At 36.6% G+C, this 6,023-nt stretch overlaps 1 pseudogene; it reads right to left on the bottom strand.

The window, feature by feature from the left end:
• Window positions 1-691: 691 nt before the first annotated feature.
• On the bottom strand, window positions 692-3,597 carry LOC145604258 (SKA complex subunit 1 homolog; annotated as a pseudogene).
• Between the last annotated feature and the right edge of the window lie 2,426 nt (window positions 3,598-6,023).

Here is a 6,023-nt window from a genome sequence, read left to right as displayed (position 1 = left end):
GAGCTATTTGCGTCGCACTTTTAGCTAAGGTGCGACGCAAATAGCTTTATATAAGAATTGGATGTTTATCTATTTGCGTCGCCCTTTAGCTTAAGGTGCGATGCAAATAGAGTTATAATTTTATTTTATTTTAAATATTCACAATAGCTCATTTTACTATACAAACCTGTATACGATACACAATAATAAAAATACAACTCTTGTACTAATAATTTAACATAATTAAGCAAAAATTAGGCAGCAAATCGATAATAATAAAAAATTAGGCAACAATAATAAAAATAAGTTTTTAGCTTCGTAAATCGATCACTTCATTCAGCAAATTATCAAGAGTACTCATCATCAAGAGTAGAACTGTAGAATCAGTAATTTAAGTTTATACTTTATAGTGATACCGCACTACCAGCTAGTAGGATTAAAATATGGCAAGTATAATACCATCAACTACAAGATAACCCTTTTCACTTCCCTGGGCCTCACAAACAAAGAACTGAAGAGGGCAATTGGTTCCAAAGCCAGGCAAAACATAATTAATTCTGGGCCTAAATCCCCTAACTTTTAGCAAAACTGTCATCAATTACGACGAGAAGTACAAAAGATTTGCAACAATTCTTTCCGAGGGTGGGGCTGAAAAATTACTAAAGTAATTCAGTATACAAACATGTACACATAAACACAAGTTAATGTGAACTTACTCCCAGTTCTGATGACGGGAGTTTTCTATTCTACCATATTCAACATTTTCTGAAGTCTGAACCACACAAAAGAGTTGATGTGCCTGAAAAGGTAGATTACAGTAGATATCATTCTGTCATCCAATTGCAGACAATCTATAACATGACAGAATTATAAAGTGCTACTATGGATGGAGAGAGAGACCTCTTAGCCCATTTGCAGACAATCACCCGGTGATGTCCAACCCTAGTCTCACTAATACGGCCTAGGTGACGAAGAACCTGTAAGAAATAACAAGCCAAGTTTTATAAATTATGTGCTAGCTTTTCAATAACATGTAGCAGCTACAAGAATAGGCAATTTCAAAGATCTAAACAATGAAATCAAAGTCACCCAAGGACTACCAATAATAGATTAGCTTCTGGTTATTCCCAGAAGCATATGCCAGTTCACTACAATCTAGCAGTAAAGTTTAGACAATTTGGGTTTACTCAATGACTTTAGAGTAGTGACAAAGTGAAGATAAAAATAAACATTTCACATAAAGAATATGGTCTTTTTTTCACCTTCTGCTGTCAACGATGTTTTATAAGGATTTATTTCAAAAGGAAACTGAGTTTGACACCATGACTAAAATACAAGAGTAGAAATTACTTCTATAAGACCATAAGGAGTCAAACCGATTGTGTTTTGAGAAAGACTTGAAACTACTCAAATGCAGTAATAATGCACAGAGCTAACTCTAAACAGACTAAAATGCACTTAACATCAGCCCAAAGCAACAAAAATAGAGGCATAAGTGATACGTCCAGAAAAGATTTCTACCAAAGGTAAAAAAAACTAAAAACTAGGGACAAGCAGAATGATGAGGTAGTAGGTCATGTTGCAGCATCTTCCCATCATGAGTAAACCCTGAAGAGTTTGGAACAATGAACCTTCAATATTCACGTGTGGTTCTTAGCTTTCTAGACCAAGTGACCAACTAGCTAATGCTATTAGACAAACAAAGACCATGAACAAGCAGAAAGTGGGAAAGTAGAGAATGCAATGTTCATTCAATTACAGTGAAATGTCAGGGAATAATTGCTTCCTTATCAGGAACTAGATAAGAAATTCAGGACTTGACGTGCAGTGCTGTGTAAAATACTTTGTGATGTAGTATGACACATCAGTTGTCTTGTGCTGCTGCAGTGCTGCTAGATTATATTTTCAATAGAAAGTGAGGTGAAACAGGTGAGGTATTGGAAGTGCCAAATTCACTATAATTTTCATAGCTCTCATCAGGAGACCCCCTTGGCTCATAAAATATTTTTAGATTTATTGCAATTAAAATCAAAAATGATTTATAGACTGATTATCAAAGCATAAAAAGTCAAGTCATCGGCAATGGAATATACAAAACCTAGGGAAGGAGAGATTCACCGTTAATGTTTCTTTTCCGGTGTTGTCAAGCTTCAGTGAAGGCCCCTTTATGTCAGTCTCAAGAAAAAAATGTTTTCCCTTGACTCCTTCCAGTGACGGATCCAGGATTTTCGAACTTATGAGTCACCATCAATAATTGATCACTTGTTTCAATCCAAAAATTATATTTAACCAAAATGATTTCAATCCAAAAATAGGATCTAAAAATACATACTATAAAACTATTACATTAAACTAACTTTATAATGAGACCGGTTATTTAAATAACAGGTCTCTTTAACGAAATATGAAAGCACTGCCAAAAATTATTCTGACAAAAAGAGACCTGTTATCTAGATAACAGGTCTCTAATGACATGATGGCAATAGCAGCAACAAAGAGACCTCCTATCTGATATTTTAATAGGAGGTCTCTTTGATATTTTAAAAAACTGACAGTGGGCTAATCTCAAATAGAAGCAGCAAAGAGACCGCCTCTCTGTAATAGGGGGTCTCTTAGTTTTTTTTTTTTTTTTTTTTTTTTTTTTTTTTTTTTTGTGTGTGTGTGTGTGCTGGTGAGTCACGTGACTCACTGTGCACCTTAATAGATCCGCCCCTGACTCCTTCGGTCATTGCAATATCTCACAGCTCGTGCGTAGGAAGATTGCTTTTAAAACAATAATATCATATAAATACATAAAGCTTCATTTAGCCTTTATAGAAGTGGAATTTAGTAGTGAAAAGTCAAAAACAGGTTCCAAAAACAGCACATTGTTGTACTATAAAGACAGTAGTTGTTTAAGGTTCACTCACCATGGCTTTCTCCCACATGCTTTCTGCCAACTTCGCAAGGAAAAAAATACATTAGTCAGTACATAGAATAAGGGCTAAGAAACACAGAAATTGAACCACAGACATATTTTCACTTGTACCTTCTTCTTAGGGGCTGAGATAAGTTGAGCAGTTGATATAGCATAAGCTGCCATATCATCAACGACAGCATTGACTTTCTCAAGAGTCAATCTTCCTCTCATGTAACTATTAATCACAAAGAACTTGAGTTAGGAGCTATACATGATATGATAACAAACATACACCCAAGCAACAAGGCGAAAAATCAATCAAAAGTCCAATATTGCAAGAAACTTAACGATGACAGGATGCAAGCTCATCTGCGGAAATGTACCACAAAGGTGGAGGTCCGCGGCCCTTCTTCTCCTATTACGCATATTAGACAGTGAATAATAAATGAACAGAAAACACGAATCGTGTAATATTAATTATAAAATTACAAGCTTGCCTTGTGCGATGGCATAGGTTCCTCTTCAATCTTCAATGAACCAAGCGTCGACAGATCATCTTTCGTAGGGTTTGGTTGCAAGCTTAATTACACAAAGACATCTCAGCAACATTAAATTCATTCACTAAAGGTTTGTGAAATGATCAAGGTATCAACTCATTGATCATTGGAGTCAGGTTGAGAAGACATCGATTTGACAGATAGGTGAGTAGGAACATGCATGTATTGTCATCTTCTTATAATATTATAATTTAACAAACAAAATTAAATTTTAATTTTTTAAAAACCAAATATAATAAGCCAAATTCAGCAGCACCAAATCCTCCAAATGCTCTTGAAAAACCAAATCTAATAAACAATGCAATCAACCAATTCAATATAGCAGCAAAAAACATAAGAAAGATTGAGACTTAGGGCATATACCTTGAAAGCAAGGAGCAATATGTTCAACCACGAGCAGGATTGACGAGCGGGAACAACCAAAGCAGCCACGACAACCAGGAGCTGAACGGCAACCACGATTGAGTATTTGGTCCTGCAAGTGTACAACGTAATTCTGCTCCTGCAAGGACTCAATCTGCTCCTGCCTTGAAAGCATATACCTTGAAAGTAAGGACTCAATCTGCTCCTGCAAGTCTGCAACGCAATCAGTAAACCACGACTCCACTCAACTGCTGCAACTCCCAATCACAAACCACCATCAACGCCTCCCAAAACTTGACATCAGCACGACCACCATCATCATCAGCACGACTCTCAGCTCCATCTCGCCTCTCAGCTCACAATAGCAACGACAACAACAACAGCTCGCAACAAGAATTTGTGAATGGGTCGTGAATGGCTCGTGAATGGCTGCAAAACAGCTCATGAATGGTTGCAAAACCGCTCCTGTTTCGCTGCCAATTAGGGCGTCAATTCCCTTCGAATTTGTGAATTTGCAATTTGATGTGAATTTGTGTCGAATTTGGGGAGAAATTGCAAATTAAGTTCGAATTTGGGGAGAAATTGATGTTAGTCAAATTAGGGATTTGATGTTTGAAGTGAAGTTTTTTGGGAGTGAAATTCTGTAATTGTGTTGGTGTTAGAAAAAAAGGAATTATGGAAATGCTAGGGCTTTGATACGAAATTATTCTTTTTTTTATTTCAATTTCCTTATTTGCGTCACACCTTACAAAATATTCGACGCAAATAGCTTGTTATATTTACCAGCTCCACCTATTTGCGTCGCACTATACAAACATTCGACGCAAATAAATTATCTATTTGCGTCGCACCTTAGCATAAAGTGCGACGCAAATAGATCTCCACCATTTTTTACACATCATATTAGCTATTTGCGTCGCACCTTAGCTTAAAGTGCGACGCAAATAGAGATAACTTGATATATTTGCGTCACATGTACGAAGGTGCGACGCAAATAGACGTTTTTGTACTAGTGATTAGTGCAATGGTGTTGATTGCTGGAGTGCTGCTTGAAAACCGTGGAACGAACCCTGTGTCTACGAGCCCAAACCGTTGGTGCCTACCCTATTTGCGCATGGACCAAAAGTTAAGTTCCATGTTGGTTCAACCTGTTATGTAACGCATGTCCTAGGGGTGATCATTCCCTTTCCTATTGACTGACTCAAAAAGTAAAAAGTGCATGAACGTCGAAAATTTGCCTTTCGCCTCTTATTTTCATTTTTCACCCTTTTTTTGTTGTTTTTTTGTCATTTTTTTTTTCTTTTGTCTTTTTTTTTTTTTTTGAAAAGGTGAAGTTCAAAGGTCCGACGTCCGTTTACAATTACTCGACTCAACAAAGACGTAACGCCTAATGACTCTAGTTTACAACCATTTCGACATTACGACGCCTAAGGAATGATCACCTTGCTATATGAGGACTGTTACATGACTCGATGAAAATATAACAGATTTGACATTGGCGTGTGTTCCCTAATTATAACAGATGCTTCAGGTATATCTAGAGACATTCACAAAATTCGCAAAATCGTTAGTGAGAGAATTAGTGAAATCAATCTTGGACAACCCTAACAAAGATTTATAATATAAATAAAAAGTTTCATGATAAACACATACTACTAGGAAGCAAGTTTTGAGGATCAGAGGCATTGAATCTCTTTAGTTCGTCAGCTTGATAGAAATGCAATTGTCAATCAAGTTCAAAGTGTCTTACTTTATTCAGAACCATATTTCGTGCAACCTCTTCCCATACACAGTGACGAGCATAGTGGTCGGATATTGCGAATTCATAGCCCTTTCTCCATAAGAAGCGCTCCAACAAGAGTAGAGGGTCACGTTCAAGGCGTAATTTGTCATCCACCCAAATTGAATACTTGTAGCATTACATGTGAAAAATATTCGGCTCAAGATCGTTATTTTTGCACATCGGGTGTAAAATGAAAACATTTAGTGTAACAACTGGTGGTATAATATACATCCTCGCATTTACATTTACATGATGTTAGATACAAGCACCAAAAGTCACAATACCTTGTGACAATCTAAAAAAATTTAAAAGTAAATCACACCTTTAGTGGTTTTACATTCTTACCTCGTAGAAGGGAAAAGTCGATGGGGCAAAAGTTTAGGTATTTTTCCTACTCTTCTCATGTCGTTGAGGGAAGATTTTTGACGATAACAATCTTCCA

Source organism: Chenopodium album, chromosome 22 (genome assembly GCF_948465745.1).
Source record: "Chenopodium album chromosome 22, dcCheAlbu1.1, whole genome shotgun sequence".
Lineage (NCBI taxonomy): Eukaryota > Viridiplantae > Streptophyta > Magnoliopsida > Caryophyllales > Amaranthaceae > Chenopodium > Chenopodium album.
The sequence above is the reverse complement of the archived record's forward strand: the minus strand, read 5'-3'. Positions and strand labels throughout refer to the sequence as shown.